The sequence below is a fragment of the Scatophagus argus genome, chromosome 7 (genome assembly GCF_020382885.2).
Source record: "Scatophagus argus isolate fScaArg1 chromosome 7, fScaArg1.pri, whole genome shotgun sequence".
Lineage (NCBI taxonomy): Eukaryota > Metazoa > Chordata > Actinopteri > Scatophagidae > Scatophagus > Scatophagus argus.
This window is the reverse complement of record NC_058499.1, coordinates 15,696,158-15,716,820: the sequence shown is the minus strand read 5'-3', so window position 1 is coordinate 15,716,820 and position 20,663 is coordinate 15,696,158. Positions and strand designations below refer to the sequence as shown.

The 20,663-nt window shown below is 38.7% G+C and overlaps 1 protein-coding gene across 4 annotated transcripts in view; it reads left to right on the top strand.

Moving 5' to 3' along the window:
* The window catches only part of furinb (furin (paired basic amino acid cleaving enzyme) b), a 73,050-nt gene that overhangs the window by 8,373 nt on the left and 44,014 nt on the right, over nt 1-20,663 (top strand). The gene's annotated exons all lie outside the window — the stretch shown is intronic.

Sequence of the window (20,663 nt, the reverse complement as noted above, 5' to 3'; positions counted from 1 at the left end):
GCAGTTGACAGTGAGTAGCTATTTGGTCCCCTCTTCCCCTGTTGCTCCACTTCAGACTTAACTTCATTTGCATGCATCTTTGTGGAGCTGCCTGAGTGCTATACACGCCAGTGAACAGCATTCTGGATTACTTCTTAGGAATATGCGTAGGAGGTTGTGCATATTCCCACCCCGCTACTCCCCATCTCAAATAAAGAGGATTTTCTGAAAGAGACATTTGCCAAATTAATTCAGACTTATCTTTGTGTTCTTTATTTTGTCATCGATGGAGCTTTGTCTGGAGTGCAAAGCCAAATGTTTTTATACTCCCTGTTATCATAGTGCACCATTGTCACATGGGTTTACAACAAACTGGGTGAGATTAGATGTGTGTCATTATTAAATGGTCTTTATTGTCCATCCCATTGTGTCAAATTCTAACCAAGTGAGTCAGCATGCGGCTTGTCTTAGTGACTTACGTTCTGCTTGACTTTGGAGTTCATTTAGTATTGATCTGGATCGCTGTGATTGTTCCAACAGCATAAAACTATTGTACTGCAGAGTGGAAAAAAACAAACATCAAGTGTAATGGCCTCTAACAGACGTTTATTCCTGATTGCTTCTGTGAATTCTCAATATTGAATCAATCTCTGGTCTTAGTGAATTGGGTGAAATGAAATGTTCAGTATTCTGCTCACAGAAAACATACATATTCTTGACAATCACCATGGGACACAATGCTATGAAAAAGGCAATTCTTCTTTCTCTCCTATTCCCCTTATATGATCACTTTCTTTAAAAAAAGCATCCTGGCTTTTCTTCTTCTTCTGGCTTACTTCTGTTTATTTCTCCTTCCCTCATTTCACCCCACCACAAAGACATCTCCAGCCTCTTTTCTCACCCATTATACCACTAGATGAATGGGGAGATCTATAGCTTTATTTTTTTCCCCTCTGTTAAATAGTTACTGCGTCAAAAGAGCAAAGCTAACTGTAGTCACAGTAAGGAGTCCTCCAAGACGGCTGCCTGTAACTGAATATTTGATGCCATATGGCAGCTTGTTATTTTAGTGCATGTAGTGCCACAGAGCTCAGGTCCTGGAGCATGAAAGAGGAGTTGTAGCCCAGTTTCACAAGGTGGGCCCTAAAAACAACCTATTCACTTCATCCCAGGCAGCCATCAGTGCTTTTCTGTGGTTCTGGGTGTATGACACCATCACAACCCACAAGATGTCTTTCTCCTTTTTTTCTGAAGAAATGTCATAGTGGTACTACTTTTTGCGGTTTTAATGTGAGGCAGGCATTTCAACAATAGATATAGATGTCTGCAAGTTTGGTGAGGGTGGAGATGGATAATAAAAGGAGAGTAGGAAATAAGGTAGGAAGAATTGAGATAATTGACACTTTCCACTTGAGAAACAAGTCGAAATACGACACTTGGTGATAGCTGTATGGCTGTGAGTATGTGTGGGAGACACTAGAAAATAAAGAAAGATAGCTAATAGAGTATGGTATAATGGACTGAAGAGCGTGACTGGGAAGGTGATATTTAGTATTAACTGTCCGGAATTAGATTTTGTGGGAGTACATCTTCAGTCATTGTTTTACAGAGGCACCCAAATAAGTTTTATTTTAGTGGGTGCGATGAGAGAAGGATGATCTACAGTATAGGCAGTGTCTGTGCTCTGACAGTGCAGTGTGGGTTATGTGAAAGTATGGGTTAGGCAAGGCTTTTTAAGGCTGGGGGCTTAGAGGGGAAATCACTTCGTCATCTTTCCATCATTCTTGCTGTTCTGCAGGACACTTGAAGAAAGCAAGGAGGTTAATGTAGTATCAGGAGAAAACTGGATTTTGATAACTAACATGATTACGGGATCAATTCATAACTGATTATTTGCTCACTGCAGTGCTCAGAAATGCTATGTTGTCTTGATGTGTTTTAATGAATTTTCAGCTTTAGTCATTATATTTCAGTTTAATTTCCTTTCAGTGGATGTGAGGAAAGGAAAGAATGCAACAGGTTGTTTGAGTATGTGTGTGTGTGTGCGTGCGCGCACTTGTGCGGATTTGTTCAACTCTAGGATTTAAGTGTAAATCCTGATGTCATCAAGACTTCCTAGTGTGTAGCAGCATGTTACGAGTTGTCACAAAGCGTTGTTATACCTGTTTCCCCGTAATCTGTTTAGTGGTATTTCTTTTTTCAATAATGCTTTCACGTCTTTGTGGGAGTGGGAGGGTTTAGAGCTAAATGTCATGTTGTGTTCTTGGTGAGCCGAGTCAGAATCATTGTTTTTATGAGGATGGGCAGGCTCTGTGGGTGTTGACAGACTGGATAACCCCCGCTCTGTGGAATAGACGCTGAATGTCAGAGTCTCTCTATGTTTCTTTGTCATTCTGTCTCTCTCTCTCACTACATCTCTCCATCTGGGTCTCTTTGGTCTTTTTATATTTATAGCAAATTGACTAAAAGCTTAGCTATAGCGTAACCTGAAATAATCAGCACCCATTTTATGTTATCCAACTACCCACTATGTGCTCCAGTGGCCCGAGCCCCTCTTCAGAAACTGCCCTCTGGCTCTTGTGTAGCAGAGGTAACAAGTCATTTCCAGGTAGTCAGCAAGTGCTTGATTGCATTCACCTTACGTTTACTAATTGTGCTGTAATATTCTTTCAAAATCCAATATTCTTGCAATTTCTTTTTTCTTATGTTTTTACGGACCACTGTTTTCCAATTTCATAACATCAAAGCCCCAAACGCACAAAATACAGGTAGGAATGTAATGCACTCCCAGGACATTGTCCATTATTATGCACATGAAACCCTGCCAACTATGTGATGCCCTAGCCTAGTGGCCACTTCTGTTTCTCTCATGCCTTCTCCCTTGGCTGACTCAATTCAATTCAAATGAGCTGGATTGGCATGAAATGTAACAAAATAAATACATGATACACATCTCACTCCCTCTCTCTCTCACTCGCTCCCTTTCTCTCTGCTCTACTTATCTGGTGGCTGCAGGGGTGGGCGATCTGGCCAAAAAAAATAAATATCTTGGTCAATTTAAACGCAATTACAATCCACAATGTTAATTTCAATCTTTTTTTTCTTGATTTTGAGATGCCCTATGGACTATAACCAGACTTGAAAAAGCATAATGAATTTCTGCACCAACATTGCATTAAAGATAGCTCCTCATCCACTGGGCCGCTAGCTATGAAACACGTATTGTTTGCAATACGGCTCCAGTCAGCATAGCCAGCAAGTTTGCAACATCACGCTAATGATTTGTTCATATACTGCAAAGTTGCTGATGACTGAGATTATGTGAAGTGTGGAAACAGAAGTAAGAACACATTAAATATCACTATCTCTGGAATTAATCTGAAAAGACAGTGGACACCTTCAAGATTGATCACGGTCAAAAATCAGATCAGATTGCAGACATCTAGTTGTCAGCTGTGTGAGATGGTCCCAGTACTCAACAAATGGCACAAATGCTTTCAAGAATTTACATGGGCATTTTGATCCATTTGGAGAATTTCATTATTTTATGGGCAGATGTAATTTGTAATGTATCAGTTAGTGTCTTTCTTTGCTTTTATCTTGCTTCCATTTGGGTGGCATTGGTGTTCCTGTGCGTGCATGACACTTCATTTGTTTGGCTTGCTGATGTTTTTGTCCTCATTTTAAGGTAATACTTTATTAAAAGCAACATCAAAAGTATCTCTGGTTCTCACTCTCAGCTTCTGCCTTTTGTTTTCTCTCCAGTGCATAGCCGTTCTGAGATGTTCCTATCCTCTCACTTCAGCGCTCTAGTTTTGCTCATAAAGCCAAACCACACTGTTCTGCAGCACACAGGCAATGACTGCACTCTGAGTATTTGCTGTCTCCTATTCCTCACAGGACCTATAAAGGAAAATCAGGAGTGGCTCTTTGAATAGAAGCTGTGAAGTCTTGCCATTGGCAGTAACGAATTTCAATAGAAAGAGCCTGTGGAGGTGTTAATATATTATAATGGAAGCAATATATTATTTTAAGAAAGAGTAAAATTCTCTTCTCAGCAGACAACTTCATGTCATTGACAAAATCAACAAAATTATGATGTCTTGGCCCAGGTAGACCAAAGATGAGTTGTATTTCATGTGACAAGAGCTTGGTTTGATGGTCCCTTGTGATAATAAAAAGAATAATTGTTTAAAAAGGTTTAAAGTCAATAAATACAGTCTTCAGTGAGTCAAATCAGCACCTGCCAAATACAAATAAATGTTGTCTGTGGCAGGTAGAAATTTGAGATCACCTGCCACCATAAGCAGGTCCTAATATATATAAATATTATTTTTCTAAAGCAGTTTGTAATTTAAGAATAGTCAGTAATTAAGGTAACATGATAATGTGATATATTACATGTTTTTACTGTTATGTACCAGTGACTCAGGGTTTGCTATTCTATAGCCAGAAGTGGCAGAGATGAAAAACTGAGTGGCCAGTAGAAAAGTTTAGTGACCTGCCACAGTAACAGGTGAGGAAAAAACTTCAGACCCTGGTCATCTTGCTCTTAGTGGGAAATTACTAGATTTGAGAAGTGTTTGTTTTCTGCTTAAGTGGAGCAAAGAAATATATTATGTACATTATGCAGTGATGCTCTTATTGTGTTTACATTTTCAGTTTGTTGGGTAATATGCTGTTAGTGTGTTCATCATTATTAATTCAGAACATTAATATTTATACAGATTGATAGACAAACTTTGCCCTAATTCACTTCTGTTCTCGCAGCACTCTTTCCTTCTTTCTTTCCAAAATCCCACAAATTTCAAGATGAGGGTTTACAGATACTCCATTTCTCCATTTTCAGACCTAAAAATCTTTTTTTTTTTTTTTTGTTCCTTCTGCCTTTTTTCTGTTTTGATTTTTTTTTTGTAGCTCTTTGTCCCCTTTCTCTGCCTGCACTTTTTATTTTTCAATTCTTTAATCCATTGATCTTAGACAGATTGCTCTACAAAGGTAACAAAATTATGACATTTAAATTTGGAAAAACTCTGACTAAAACTCTAGTAATTAATGTGGACCAAGCATTTCTCACCCAATACCCAATCCATTCAGTGTAGTACTAACATCACTAACAATGTACTTTGATTTACCACATAACTAAACTCGAATCTGACTTGGTGAGTACTTTTTAAAAATGAAATGGCAGTGAATTTAAATTGTCTTTAAATTGTCTTTTCAGAACTTGTATTTTCTAAATTCATTCTCTTTCACTGTGTTGAAAAACAGCTCAGCTGCAGAGCTCTCATTGGGATCGCAATAGTTGAAAAATGTATGAAATGTCGATGTCTGTATGCCTTGAGAATGTTGAACAAAAGTTAAGTTTTCTGGATAGCCTGATTATTTTTGCAAGCACAGGCTACCCAGATCCAGCCTCATTCTAAAGCCCTTTCAAGGAATTTGATTTAGCGGGTTCGAAAGATATACCAGAAGTAAACCAGTCCTACACAGAATAACTAACATAAACCAGTCATTGTGGTGTTGTATCACCCTTTATGTCACCCAGAGATGTCATACTTGTTAATCCACATTCAACATGCAGACAAGAAAATAGAATAGAAATAGTACTTTTCTGGAAAAGATTGGTTAGTTTATTATCAACATTTTTCATCTTTTGTTTTTAAAATGAGTACCTTGATGAGTGTTGCCTGCTGTCATCATAATTTCTTAAATTGTATTTCCCTCCTGGTTGTTGCTTCTCTGTTAGGCAGCTGCATGCACACACACTCACACTCTCCCTCTCCCTCTCTCCCCCTCTCTCTCTCTGTCGCTCTCTCTCTCTCTCTCTCTCTCTCTCTCTCTCTCTCTCTCTCTCTGTATGTATTTTTGTGATGGCTAGTTATCTTAGGATTTGGTGCAACCTTCTGCTCCTGCTCACTGTCTCATACACGTACTGTAAAGCCCTTGTGACTTGCTGCCTGCTGGCACAGCAATCTCCATCCTTTTCTGGCATTAGGTTGCCATGGAGAAAATTGCCAGCACATTATTTCCAGTGAATTGACTCACTCCAGCACTGGGAGTGGGGTCATTTCTTGTTGGCAATACAACACCATACATTTTTGTAGATCTTAAGGCTACATGGTATTTCAAAAATTAGACTAACAAAAAAACAAGCTCCTTTTTGTATGCTTGTGTTCCCTCCTTCTTTAGAAGCATTTTATTTGAACATCATCCTCTCTCAACCACAGTCATATAAATTTCCACTGCAAAATGTTGCCTTTTGTGGCTCTTTGCCATTTTCACCTCCTATCCCCTTTAATCTCTTCCCATTTAAAAACTTCCAGTATGTTTGCAAGTCTGATCTCCAGTCATTGTCCCTTGCTATTCTCACTACTTTCCTCCGCTGCATTCTCTATTCCTCTCTGTCTCTCCCTCCCTCTTGTAGTTGTCCTGTCCCCCCTTTCTTCATCCTCTAGCATCAACTTTATTTCAGTGTTTACTGATCTGAGTGAAGCGTACCTCCTCATCCCAGAGCTCTCTCTCTCTCTCTCTCTCTCTCTCTCTCTCTATCTCTCTCTCTCTCTCTCTCTCTCATTTAAATGCACCACTTCATTATATGGAGCTTGCAGCCACAGACCTTTTAGCTGTTTCCAAAGACGTCTCCTAGAAATGGGTTGGTGCTGTGCCAGAGATCCAGAGAAACCATTGCTCAAGTGGTACTCAAAACTATGTTTTATAACTAAAAAATATTTGACCCATAAAACTGTGGCTGTGATTATGCCTGCTACAGCGCATTGGTAACAAGTTTACAGTCAAGTTTTGGACAGGAAGAGAAGGAAGGCTGGAAAGAGAATGGTCATTTCAGTGGTCTCAAAGACCAGACAGTATAGATCAAGTGTGTGGGAAAACGATATAGTCTATCGGGCTGCTCTCTGTTCCTCTGAGATATGGAGCCAACCATGCATGTGCATTGTCTGCTTTCATTCAAGTCTCTTTTCTCCAGGGAAACCTTTGTTCAGACTGCTCACATTCAGAATCTGCCCATTATTGACTTCGGATGGCTTTGAGTAAATTAAAGATGGAACTTTTCCTTTGTGAGACATTGACTTTTGTTCATAGGGAAGAATGTAGCTACAATATAATTCATCCTCAGCGTTAGATACAATAGCTGCCACTGTACTAGTTTGTGTTCCTTTTCAGCTGCAATATTTCACTCCCACAGTTGTTCTCTGAGTGATATATGTTCAGTTTTATAGCAGTATGGTGTCGTGTCTTGTGACAAGATGAACATACAATTTTGATGTGGAAGCCCAGTTAGAAATGTTTGTGTGTTTGAACAGACATGCAAGAAAAAGACATTCGTTCTTGTGTGTTCCACACTTATAACAGTGTCTGCAATAATTGTACTTGTAGTTGTTGGCCCTTTGGGAAATTAAGAGAGAGTAAAGCACAACAGAATGTTTAATTCTAACTCATTAACAGGTATTATTGCAAGTAAAAATTAGTTTTGCACATGAGCTAGCACAGCTTCTCAGCTGTTTTGTTCTCTGTCGGCAACTGTTTGCACGGTGAAATGAAGGTTTAAAGGAACCAATCTCTACGCAGCTGTGTTGTTAGTCTATAACCATTATAATATATATAACCAATCAGCATTTACTTCATAATGACATGTTAAAGCAAAAGACTTGTCTGTCGCTGGCTGAAGAGCTCTTTCTGTTTCTGATTTATCTCCTCCGGTTTAGATTTGCTGTGTGTTCTTCATCTCAATAAAAATAATTCCAATCTAACTGTAGGCAGCAAGCAAGGAATTTTAGTCCTTGCATATTGTGAGCATCATTCATACAATGTACCTCACACTTGGCAGGTGTATTGTCGAGGACCCAGCAAGTGCAGTGTCAGGTGTGAAACAGTTTGGATGACCTAAACTAATAAACTATTGAAAATTATTAAATTTTGAATGAATGCTTCTATTTTAAATGGCGCCACTTGCACTGGTTTGAGCGTGGATAAGCTGCAGCTAAAAAATCTAGCCCACTATCACATGAGAGTATTTCAGACGAAGACTCCATGTGGTGCTTGGTAAACACTGCAGAATGGGAATGGTTTTTATCATGGCTACTCAAAAAGAGAATGCTTCCCAGAGTTCTTTATTTAAGATGACAGCAAGACAGCATGTTTGAACACCAACCTGTTTACATTTTGTCCCCATCCAAAAATGAAGTATTAGTATTATCAACATGCTGAACTTGGTTCTGTTTGTATTAGTCACTTTAAATTGATGTTGTTGTTTTTTTTAATAATTTTTCATCACCACCATATGAAAAATACTCATATGATGTCATTCAGTCCTTTATGATTTCTGTTTACTGTCACAACCATGTGTGAGGGAGAAAATGGCTTAATGTTACAGAATGTGGTCTGTAAGTCATTTAACACTCCCCCTACACACACACACATACACACACAAACATAAAAAATAAATTTACCAGGGATTATTTTGATTTACTCAAATAAAAATACTTGTCCAATAGTACTTGTACTATTGTCCAGTCCATGTAAAAAGTTGCTATGACAACCACTGATTAAATTGATAAATGCGGCACAGCAAAACAATTTTGAAGTCCTGTATTTTTATGATCAAGTAGGGTTAATTATCAGGCTATTCTTAATACAGTGACACAGCATGGAAATTAGATGGTGATTGCATGATTTAATAAAGTCAAGTTTAGACATTAGAAAAGAGAATTGTCTTATTAATTAATTAATTAAAAATTAAATGTGAGGTGCAGCCCTAGCCCAACTATAAGTTGTGATCCTCTCCCAACTGCAGTAATTATACCTATTGAGGCATTGGCTAATTTTAATTTAAAACTTAACATTGTGATAACCCTACGCGGTCGGTGGCAGGTGTAGAGTGTGTTTGAATAAGCAGTTTTCAAAAAAACTGCGAGCAATACTAGAGGAGAAAGCAGTCACCATTTTCAAACACACATTTTGAAAAGGCACTGAAGTGTAAGTGTAATGCAGTTCAGTAATGCTAATAATCCTGATGTTTTGTCCCAAGTGGCGTTGATTTGCCTATACGGTTATTTTGGACGTTTTACTTTTTTGTTGTTGATTTGAAAAGGTATGATTAGAGTGAGTTAACTACAAAATTGGTGCTCAAAATTCACTGTGGTGCTGAAAGAACGCTCTGGTGCAGTCTTAGCTAAAACTTACAACTTTAAGTTTCAGAACATTTTATTGCAGGAGTTAGTACAGGTTATTATGGTGTGGTTCTACCCATGTTAACCATTTTGATTCTCTTCACTGAATATTCTTCAAAGGTCCTTTGCAATAGAAAAGGGCTATATTTACATAGGCAGACTGTTATATGTGTGTGTGTGCAACACTCTGGTGTACTTCACAGAACAATTTATGTAACAGTCAACGGCAATACAAACAATTTTAAAGTAAGCTGCAAGACCTGCAGTCAAATATGTGTTGCTGTAGCGGCTCAGTGTCATCAGACTGTCTACAGACATTTACAATATCACTGTGACACACTGTGTGACACAGAGATATGCAGTACATGCTCTGTAGATGTGCAGTGATTCATTCATTGCATTGAAGCATCAATTATAAATGATACCAATTCAATGCATCGATCTACTAAAAGAAATAATCAAATTACTCCTGCTTCAGCAAAAATCAATATGAAACAATTTCAATTGCAGTAATCAAATTGAAATGAAACTGCTCACTTGTTTGCCAGGATTGAAAAGTGGAAACTGGCGTTATCATTGCTACGGCCATTATTGCCACTCCTAATGCTGACACTGACAGGAATATAAATGCTAAGTGTACTTCTGCTAAAATGTGCACCAAACCCTGTCTTGGCTGCCATAAGTAAACACATTTCTTTAATGTGTGCAGCTGTTGATTTATTTCATTGTTAACCAGTATTGAAGAAACTGTTTTGTTTGGTGCATTACTGAATTAATTTGTGTTTCTCAAAATTGAACTGAATCATGTTAATCTCCTTTGCAGCGGATTGAGAGCTTAAATAATTAAATCAAATTGTTGTGAAGCCAGTAATCTGCACACCTACTAAGCTTTTTTTAATGTCTGAAAAAAAGCTTGTCTTTCTTTGCAGTTTTACTGTAGAGGTGGGGAGCTCATCCATTATCCTGCCTGCAGGTTTAAAAAAAAAAAATGCTCAGACCTTGAGTCAGCCTTGGGCCTTCCACATGGGGAATGACCGCCAAGCACTCTGCATGCCAAACAACATGACTCTTAAAGCGATGTTACTCACTGCTCAGCCATTGCTTTGTTTTTTTTTTTTGTTTTTTTCACCTTTAACTATTTTTCTCCTGCTTCCCTTTTCCCTGTGAGTTTTTCAGTTCTGGCTTTGAGAAAATGTTATTAACATGTTATTATTAAATGTAACATGTGGGTATCAAGAAGGGTATAAACAAAAATAAGAATTAAAAATAAGGCTACATATGTGAGGAGGAAATTGTTACCCAGAGGTGAGGCGAGGGATCAGATTAGTGCTCAGCCAGTATTACATTGTGCTGGGAGAAGCCTTGAAAGGCTGCTCCGCTAACACATGAAACAGCAAAGGCAACTCCATCTGCAGCCAATACATGTGTACAAACAACAAATAATTTGACTGTGACTGAGGACATGAGACAAGTTATTAAGAAGTTATTAGTTTTTTCTTTCTGCATGGAATGTCTCATCTTTGGGTAACTCACAATGTTATCTTTTATTTGATATTTTACTATTTCATTTTAAATTTTTTTTACATTTCATATCCTGTGTAGATGTCAGTATCGTGCCTTAGATTTTTTTTGTTATTTATTTATTTGCATGCAACCAGTCAATTTGGCATGAATATTTGAAGAGCCTATGAAATGTAAATCAGAGCTCAGTAGACAGTTCATTTTGATAAAAAAGGAGTTATGAACAGAATTTCAACAGGGCTTTCTGGTTGAGTCTGTACTGCATTCATAATATTTAAAGATTTCTTGTAATTCAAGAAAATATTGATTAAAACCACACCAGCAGTGATGAAATGCTGCTATTAAATATAGTTTAAGAAACTTACTGGGACTTGCTTGCTGCAATTTCAAGCTAATTCTACTTAATTATAAAGAATTTGAGTATATAATCTGGAAGCACTCTTATGGTACATCAAGGTCGGTAGACGACACAAGATGTCAGCTCAACTTGATGCAATAAATCATCTTACACAGTTACCTTCAAAGAAAGGTGCATTTTGCATTTGAGTCCATTTCAGTATTGTAATTCCACTATGCATGTTTTTTCTACCGCCTCTGATGCTCCACTGGAGGCTGGTGCATCAGTTGAGGAAGAGCATGCCACCATTTTTTATCCAGTTTTAGAGAGGTAAAAAATAAATCATTGACAGTCATTAAACATTCTGGACACTTGGAGCATATAATGGCCATGTACCTCAACCTCCCTGCTGTGTTTTGTGTGGGAAGGAAAAACATTTATGCGTTTCTATTAATAAGTAAAAGACAAATCAAGCAAATTGTTTGATCAGCCAGAACTGAAGGGATTCGTTGTTCTACATTTTCTTTCCTCTGTCTTTCCGTTTATCCTGAAGAAATGTCTGACAAGATAATATGATGCCAAAAAAGTTGTGCAGAGCAGCATGTACTTTGTGTTGCTGTAAAACAAAGTAAAAATTTGACCTTTTGAGGAAAGCAGAATGGAGAAGTAAAAGGTCTGCAAGGCTGGAGATATCAGGCTCCCCTCTGAAGCGTGACACTTGGTCAATTGCTGGCTGATGCAATTTAGCAGACACAAGACAGAGAGTGAGGGTGAAATAACGCTCTTAGTGATCAGGTAGCTTTGTCTTAGAGTTTACAGAAAGTTGCTGGTTCAGTTTTTCATCAGTTACCCTTTTTCATCATTCTTTAAACACAAGTTATAAGCATTATTTTATTTATTAGTACCATCTGTGGCTTTGTGTTGCTTTTGTTTATATACACATCCATATATAGCGTGTAGATTTATATGGATTATTCTTTCTAAAATGTATTTAAATCAAACTATGAACATCTGTGTAATTAGTAACTAATGATCCATGTGGAGCCATTAAAGACTTCTTGTGTATGGGTGGGTGCTGTTGTGCTACTCCTCACCCACAGATGTGAGTTGTGTGTCGTAGTTACAGTATAATACAGCCAGATCATTCTCAGCCTGAATAATGTAGAAAGAATGCCTGCCATGTGGAAAGCCTGCTGTGAACGGTGGATAAATGCAGAATACTTTTGCAGCGTTTTCTTCATTCTCGTTTTGAATCCTTTGTGAGCAAAGACCCAGTGTGCAGCGCCGCATGAGCAGTTAGCTCTAAAATTTAAATGATGCAGAGATTCTTCAAATTGTGTTCTCTAAAATAAAACTGACATGAAAGAATGGAGCAGTTGACCCAGAACATACCAGGGGCTTTTTGTTCAAATGGCGCTCACAACCTTCTTGCTCTTTGCTCTTGATAAAGAGTTTGTCTCTGGTATACAGTAATTTAAGCTGCGGCTGTGGAAAATGGGCTCTATGGGGCCAGTTTATTGAATGCAGAAGCTCCTGTCTGTATTCACATGGAGTCGATGATGCTCATCCCTTGCGATTCTAAACCCACTTTCTTTTCTGCAAGCAGAAGCCTGTGCTTTTCTTTCAGACTGCTTTCCTTAATTTAAAGATAATTTCCATGCATCATGATTTATGCTTGTATTCTGGAGACTGGACAAGCATATTTATTTATGTATACTACTTGATCATAATAAGGAGTAATGCACCAACTACTTAAATGACTCCTCATTAAGAGGTTGGTAATGGGGAGCACAATAAATTTCTGATCTGCTTATACTGTAATTGGAAAGATGACTCCATTATTTATGTCTACTTTTTGTGTACACTTGTAGCTATTGTAACACCACATATCTGTCCTCTGTCTGTGCTGCATTACTGCTGCAATGGAAGCTGCAGGCTATTCTGTCACAGATGTTGTACAGTAGGACTGATTGGGATTATTATAACACAGAACTCCTATTTTCCCAAAAAACACCTTTTGGCAATGGAGTAGTTTCGCTAAGCCAGATAAGTGTATATATTTTGTGTTTGCTATCCCAGTGTAGAGTAATTGTATGACCTCATGTTTCATCCTGGATGGTCCAGAAAAACAGTCACTGTCATTTTGGCAGGCATGACAAGATGCACTAAAACGGTGTACAGGCAGAGTAGATTTTGTTGAGAGACAGTTTTACACATTGGAGAAAATTCCTTTCAAGCAATTGACTGCATACATAAAATGTGGCTGAACCTCTTCTCCTCTGCTTTTCGTTATAAACCTAATGGCATTCTGCTACTAGCACCATTGTTGTTTCTATGTTGTAGGAGGATTGTGGGAAACAAAATGCAAACAGTGCAGCACACCAGGGTGTCTAGCCTTCCAAAACTGTCTGTGTCTCTTTTATGGATGTATAAGTGTAAACTGGAAAAGAAAATTGGGGTTTTAAAAAAATAGGATGTTAAAATACATTGTTCTGTTTTGCAGAAAGCCTTCCCAATATGACCCTGTTCTAAGTGTAAGAGAAAAGATCCTAAAGGTGCTAGTCATGTGATGTTTCTTAGGAGAATGCTTTAGCCATTTATCATTGTTATGAAGGCTATCATGGGACCTTACACAAGAGTCCTATATAATAAGTGTTCTGTTTGCTCGTATGTTCAGTGCTACCACACAAATGCATACAGCCCACACAGCAAATATGAGTGGTAGTTTAGTCCTTCTGTTTCTGCTTCTTGATATGCCCTGCTACAGTAGGGTATCGTTAAACTCTTAAATAACCAAGAAAAATACCGTGACTGAATTCTTCATCTTCCAATCTTTTCAGTTTTCTCTCCTCCTTTAGACTTTTGGTGATTATAGGCGTTTAGTCTGTAAATCCTTGCTTATGTTCACGCTGTGTTGAGGTTCAGATGAAATGGCTGTAAATGTCATGCCCTTTCCGGCACAGGGATGTTTTTGCCTTGAATAAACACAATAAAAAGCATACCTGTCATGGCTGAATGTCATGGCAGAATTCTAGCAGCTTAATTTATGCTTGTTCGTTGACAATTGCATCAACAATGCTGTCACATTGATGTCTATTCTTATGCCGTGCTGACAGCAAGTAGAAACAGAGAAATTTTTAAATGTGAATAAAACTATTAACTAGCTTCCACTCAGAAGCAAACAGAACTAAAATACTCATACACTCGTGCATATTATAATATTATCTTACTATTCTGACAGCAGGAAGTGCAAGTACCACCATTGCAGTTAACTTCCAATAACACAATCGTGACAATTGTTCCCTGGGACAGTTTTTCATTTGAAAATGTGTAATATGTGTTTTGTCAAGGCTGAAGTGTTTATGTGACTGTTAATTCAGATTCAAAATTCGTCGATCATATTACATGTCTGTGGGAATGTCTTGTCTTTCGCTTCTGACGCATTTGAGTAGCGATTCAGTCCTTTAGTAATCCTGCAATTTAAGCTTCTCCACTATAGAATTAGACTTGGGCGCAGAGCCAGCTCTCATAAAGAGGTTATTTAAGGTTCTCACAAAGCTATACAAAGCTCAGGTTTCCAGTCTCAATACAAGGACACAATATGTTTTCATGTCCTCAACTGTCTGCACTTTTGTGTTTCAAGGAAGGGGCTTAATGCTCCATGAATTTGAACAAGGCCTGTTTCAAAGTTGCAAACAACCCTCCACTCTTGGTTCAGTGGTTGCTGCTGTTGTGATGTGGGCTCCTCTTGGGAAACGAACCAAGAGAGCTGCAGACTTGAGTCTTGAGAGTCTTGTCCTTGATCTCTGAGGCCACTGAGAAGGATCTGCTTTTTTTCTGGCATGCACAAGCAGTATAAGAATAAAATTCTTTGAAATCAGACCACGTAAGAATCTGAACAGCACATCATGTATTTTGGTACAAATATGCGGAACTGTGTTTCACAGTTGCTGAGCTGAGATAATAACTCTTTTTTTCCCCTCATCTAGTTGGTTTGTTGTATTGTTGTGGTATATATGATACACTTTAATGGTGTGTAACTAATTAGGTAAACATTTTAGTGAACGGAGATTAACATCAGACTAATATTAAAATTGAAATAAAACACTGTTTTATCTTTTTATCTTGCTTTGAGGAAATGAATGTAACTAATTAAACAGTGATTGTTATTAAATATGATACCTCCAGTGTGCACAGTTGTGCATGGATGCGTAAATCTGTGTTAGCATGTGCACAGGTTGAAAGAAGAAGGATACTGAGCTGTCCTTCAATGTTATGATGCCTAATCGATAAAGCTATCCCTTTGAATCCATAGGGATTCAAAGGGATTTGTGATTGATCGCATGATGCAAAACAGATAAGCTTTTTCTTTTGATCCACTAATTGATAGTCAACTAATCATTACAGATGGAACTGATTTCCAACTCCCATTCAAAATAAAAATTGTGTTAAAACTCATCAAGTAAGGTATACATTTTTTATTTATTATTATTATTATTATTGTTATTATTATTTTAATTGGCACAACCAGCCACACATCTTTGTCAGTCTGGTCTGCTCGGTTCTAGACAACATCCCCAAACCTTTGAGGCAGCTCAAAAACACACTGAGATATCGCTGCTAATTTTATGAGCTAAGGCACAGGGTACAGAGCACACTTCACTGTGCCACATCGAGGACACATATGGCAACAGAGTGGAATAAAAAAGAATCCATTATCATATACTGTCAGTGAGGGGTGTCTGCAGTTTAAACGATCCTGGCTAATCATCAGGCTTAGCCTGGAGCAAACTAATATTGTCACATGGGACAAGGAAAGTCACAGGCTGTAATATACTGCAGCCTGAATATGCTGTCAAGGTTAGATGATGTCTCCTTTTACGATTTTTGAAGTAAGTCTGTCATGGTCCCTGTGTGTACTGACTTAAATCTTAAGTCAGTCTTGCTGGCATTTTATGCCATTATAGAATAATGAAAGCAGTAACAGGCACACAAATAAAAAAGAGCTTAGTGTGGATTTTGCAGAGGTTTATACAGTATGCCGCTTCACCTATTAAAATGACAAAAAGACCAAAGAAAAGAGGTGCGTGATGAACATAGTGCTGTTGACCCTGTCTGAGCAGACAGGCAGCAGGCAACACAGTCCTGAAATTGCAGTGTGCTGCTAACCTACTGCACCTTTCGACCCACTGCAGTGCATGGCGAGTCACCAAAATCCATAAGTATGCAAAGCAAAAGTAAAAAAACATCTCTGCATCTCTGGAAAATGCTACAAGCATAGAATACATAATGTCCTGAAATACACAGCACTGCACACTATAGATGAATGTGATGATTTGAATTCACATGCAGCCTGATTCTGTCAGCTTTTCTCCAGTTTAACTGAATAGATAGCAGATAGGAAGACATGAATGATTTCAATAAGGGTCCCAGCATGGATGGATAAAATGAATGTATTGAACGTGTCACTATAAATAGATGAAAACAAAGGAAGAGTCACAGGCAGTGAATGAGAGACGGAGAGTAAAGAAATTAAACTGGTGAGTTTTGAACTGGAAATTGAACTGGAACCTATTTACTTCAGTTCCCTTATGCCAGGGTGATGGAGCTTGACGGAGGCTGTTCTGGCACCAGGCAGTTCAGTATAGGTGATGTGGAAAGGAGAAGTGGTCTGAATTACACCCTGCAAATGAATAATCTAGCAGTCTCACAGGATCCCAGCACTCTTAAGCAGGCCACCGTCTGAGGAGAGAGCCAGAGGGGACAGCTGCAGGCTGGGGTTGTCTTTTTTTTTATTGACTCCATCACACGTGGATAGCAGGAGACAGAGATATAGAGGAGTAAGAGTGTGTCTGGTCGATGTTGGTGAGTGTGTGTGTGTGCACAGGTGTTTCCTCATCGCTCTGTGATGTTTAAGTGAGAGTGCAATGTGATTTTTCTCTCTAGGCTTTTGTTTTTTCCTGCAGTAGGGTTGCATCTTGTCGTATGTGTAAAGGTGCTGACAGTTTCCATTTTCTTGAGCTGAGCCCTTGAAGTGAAGGACACATACTAGGCATAGGGCTTTTTGCACATTTCCTTTTCAACAGTCCATCACTGCTGCTGTACACCCACGGTGCCTCTGTCAGTGCTCCAGCCTCCCCTCTTGCAGCCATTGATAGATTGACTGATCTGTGTCTATGAAAAATCAATAGGACAACCCTTTGAGTGCTCCGCACATTGATTTTGCATGGACTGTAGTTACTGTACTAACAAGTAGCATGGTTTTCATTCCTTGGGAAGGTCTGTGCTTTCATGACTCTGGAGACAACAGGTTGAAAGACAGACACATCTGAGCACAAGGGCGCGATTAACATAAATGAGTGGACAAGTAGGAGGAGAGCATGATTGTTTTATTTTTTTATCATTTTTGCCTGACAGAGTCAAGTACAGCTTGTGTGTGCCGTTCACTTGGATCAGAATTGCTTTTAAATTTTTATGACATGGAAATCAAGGTGACATGCTGCCTCCAGGTATAAACTAAAGGCCAGCAGCACTCAGATTACTTGAACGACACAACACTTTTGAATACCAAACACTCTGACAAGCTCAATATTTCACAAGATTTCCAGTTGAAACAAGATTTTTTTTTTTTAATTCACTCTCCTGCAACATTTTTATCTCTCTCCTCATTTGCATAATGCTATGCTCCATTGCTTTAGCTCTTTGTCGAATGCACTCACCGTTGTGGCACATTTTGTTTTCTGTAGCTTCTTTAGATCTAAAGAGCATTTATGCTGTTCATTTGCTCAGAATGTCTATGTACTCTACCCTTCTCCCAGTGGCTCGAAAATTAACCCAGTTTAGTCTCATTCTTTTGCTTTCCGCTGAGGCTGTATCATCAAGTCATCTTGTGTTTTTCCTCATGGAAAAAGGAAGGGGCCCCTTGTGGTCCTGATTTAAGCAAACATTCTGTTTACCATACCAATACGAATATGTGTTGTCTATCTCTCATCCTCTTCCTTCTTTTTTTTCCTCTCCTGTCTCTTATTTCTTGCTCAGTGAATGGTAACAGCAGCATTACACGGAGAGATGCCTGGCTTCCTTCACCCTGAGCCTTGACAGACCATTGCCCTTTAATATTGGCGCAGGTTAACAGTATAATTATTGGTGTTACCAAAGGAGAAACCAGCCCCAGTGCTGCACTTGAGCACTGCAAAAAGCAAAAGGAATCCAACATTCTCCTGAACCATGAATATTCAACACTCTGGTGAAGCTTAATTTAAGTTGGGTGTTTACTAATTTGGTTAGCACATTACACTGACCAAGACAGGGATTTGAGACTGTAGAGTCACCCTGGTGGGATAAATCTCAAATTAAAGGCAAGGAGCAATCTGAAATATTTAGTATGTCTCTCTCTCACACACAAGCTCCCTCACTAGCAAGGCTAGTATTATCTGTCTCAGTCTCCCTTTCTCAAAACCATGGCACAAATTTCTTGGAGTATGTGTGTATGTCGGCCTATCGCTGCGTTTGCCTGTGCGCACGTGTGGGAATTACTTTGAACATGAGCATGTTTGTGAGTTTGAGATGCTGACTGGATGTATCAGTGCCACTCTGAGCAAGGCTTGGCTGAGTGATGATGTACTTTTAGTCTGTGTGTGTGTGTGTGTGTGTGTGTGTGTGTTTGTGTTTGGTTTTGATAAGCCTCCCTCTCACTGCTGTGTCCCTTATCTGTTCTCTAAAAAAAAAAAATCACATCAAGGAGATAAGTTACATCAGGAATGCTACACTTTCTACATTTTTTATGTTTAGAGCAAATGCATGACATTCATATACTCTGGCTTTTTAATTTTCTGGTCCAATCTAACTCTGAACCTTTTGAATAAAGGCAACACAGTGTAGAGTCATCATGTTTTCCTCAGGCATGAAATCGCAGAGGGTGATGCCGTTATTGATAAGAATTAAAAGGTGGTGGTCATTTACTTTGACAGAACTGTATGAATTTAATGGTAATATTAGCCAAAGATCAGGCATCAGTATAGTGTGTTCCATTTACATCCTTCACACCCTTCGTATCCGTTTCCCTCATAGTTTTGCACCATCTCCTCACATCTGTTCTCATGTGATATATTTCTCTCTCCTGCTTTACTTTTCTTTCTTCCCTTTGTTTCATATTCTCACAGTGTGCTCCTCTTCCAGAATAGGAATAGATTTGGCTGGACACACCTCGAGTCACAATATCTTTACTTTCAGGGTCTTTGTGCTTTTTCCACAACTGCTTGAGTAAAAATGTATTCATCGGCCCAAATCTGTTTTCACACTTTTCATGTTGCCTCTGTCTTGTTTGTTCACCACTACTGCAGGTACGGTGTTCATCGGCATTTTGTTAAATCTTTGCTGTTCGGCCACATAATAAGCCACAACAGTTTTGCCCTGTTTCCCAAGACAACATCTCCCTTGAGCTGGCGAGCACGGCTTAGTCGGGCAATATACAGAATCAGAGCTGAGATGCAAACAAATAATTACCCTTCATTTGAAAACACTCAATTAGCCTCTATTTCAGAGTAAAATAATGAGCTTCTCCCAATAAAGGGAACCCCAGAGTTTCAACTGTAATTAGTCTAAAAGATGGCAACCCAGTGGCTCAGTGGACGATAATAACATGACTGTTGTATTAGCTCAACAGCAAATACCACGCTCTACCAGTACGCAACACATTTGCTCAGCAACAAAGAAAATACTGTTTCTGTAGGGGTTTGCATCGATGTGTGTTTTGTGTGAATAATAATAATAGAAGCTAAAGTGCAGAAAGAGTTGGTGGGCTGCATGGCAATCAGTGAGCGATGCTGTGCCGCTGACATTTCTATCTCAGATGTGCAACAGAAGCTTCTTCTGAATGCCTTTCTACTGTACAGAGGAGCAGCATTGTGTGCATTTCACTTTTATGAGGCTACTGTAGCAAACTTCCCTCAAGGCTAGTGGAATCATATGTCACAGGCTGTGAATTAAGATGCTCTGTGTTACAAGTGAAAAACTATTATTGCCGTGTCTCTAACCAACCATTGATTGCTGGTGTTTTTGATTGAAAGATAGGTCTGATTGACACTGGTTCCATTAAGGTGGAACTGCCTCTGTGCACTTTTCCCAAGCTTAAGGGAATACACTTAATGTTCCACAGTCTGTATCAGTTTGGCAGACCTTTAAGCTCCCAAGCTGCATACTGAATATTTGTATTCAGTTCCCCTGCTCAGTGCATGTAAATACACACCAACACATGCTCACAGAAGCTGTGTATCAGCACATTAGTCAGCTGGAACCTCACACATACCTTCAAACTCTGCTGCCTCTACACTGCCACTTGCCTGAATTCTGCAGTTCAGTCTCTGTGCAGAAATTCTCTTCGGTGCCAAGAAAATTACTATTATATTTATTACTTATACTATTATTTTATATTTTACTTTTTTTCTTGTTATTGTGTTATTGTACTATTGTTATTTTATTGTTCAGTATAGTTGCAGTTATTGTATTTATCATCTGCCTTTTCCATCGCCTGTCACTTTAGACAAGCCCAGCACACCCAGCACAGAACAAATTTCATGCACATTTCTCAACAAACGCAAGTGCACAATCATATTCTAGCAAGTTTAATTAAAGTTAAA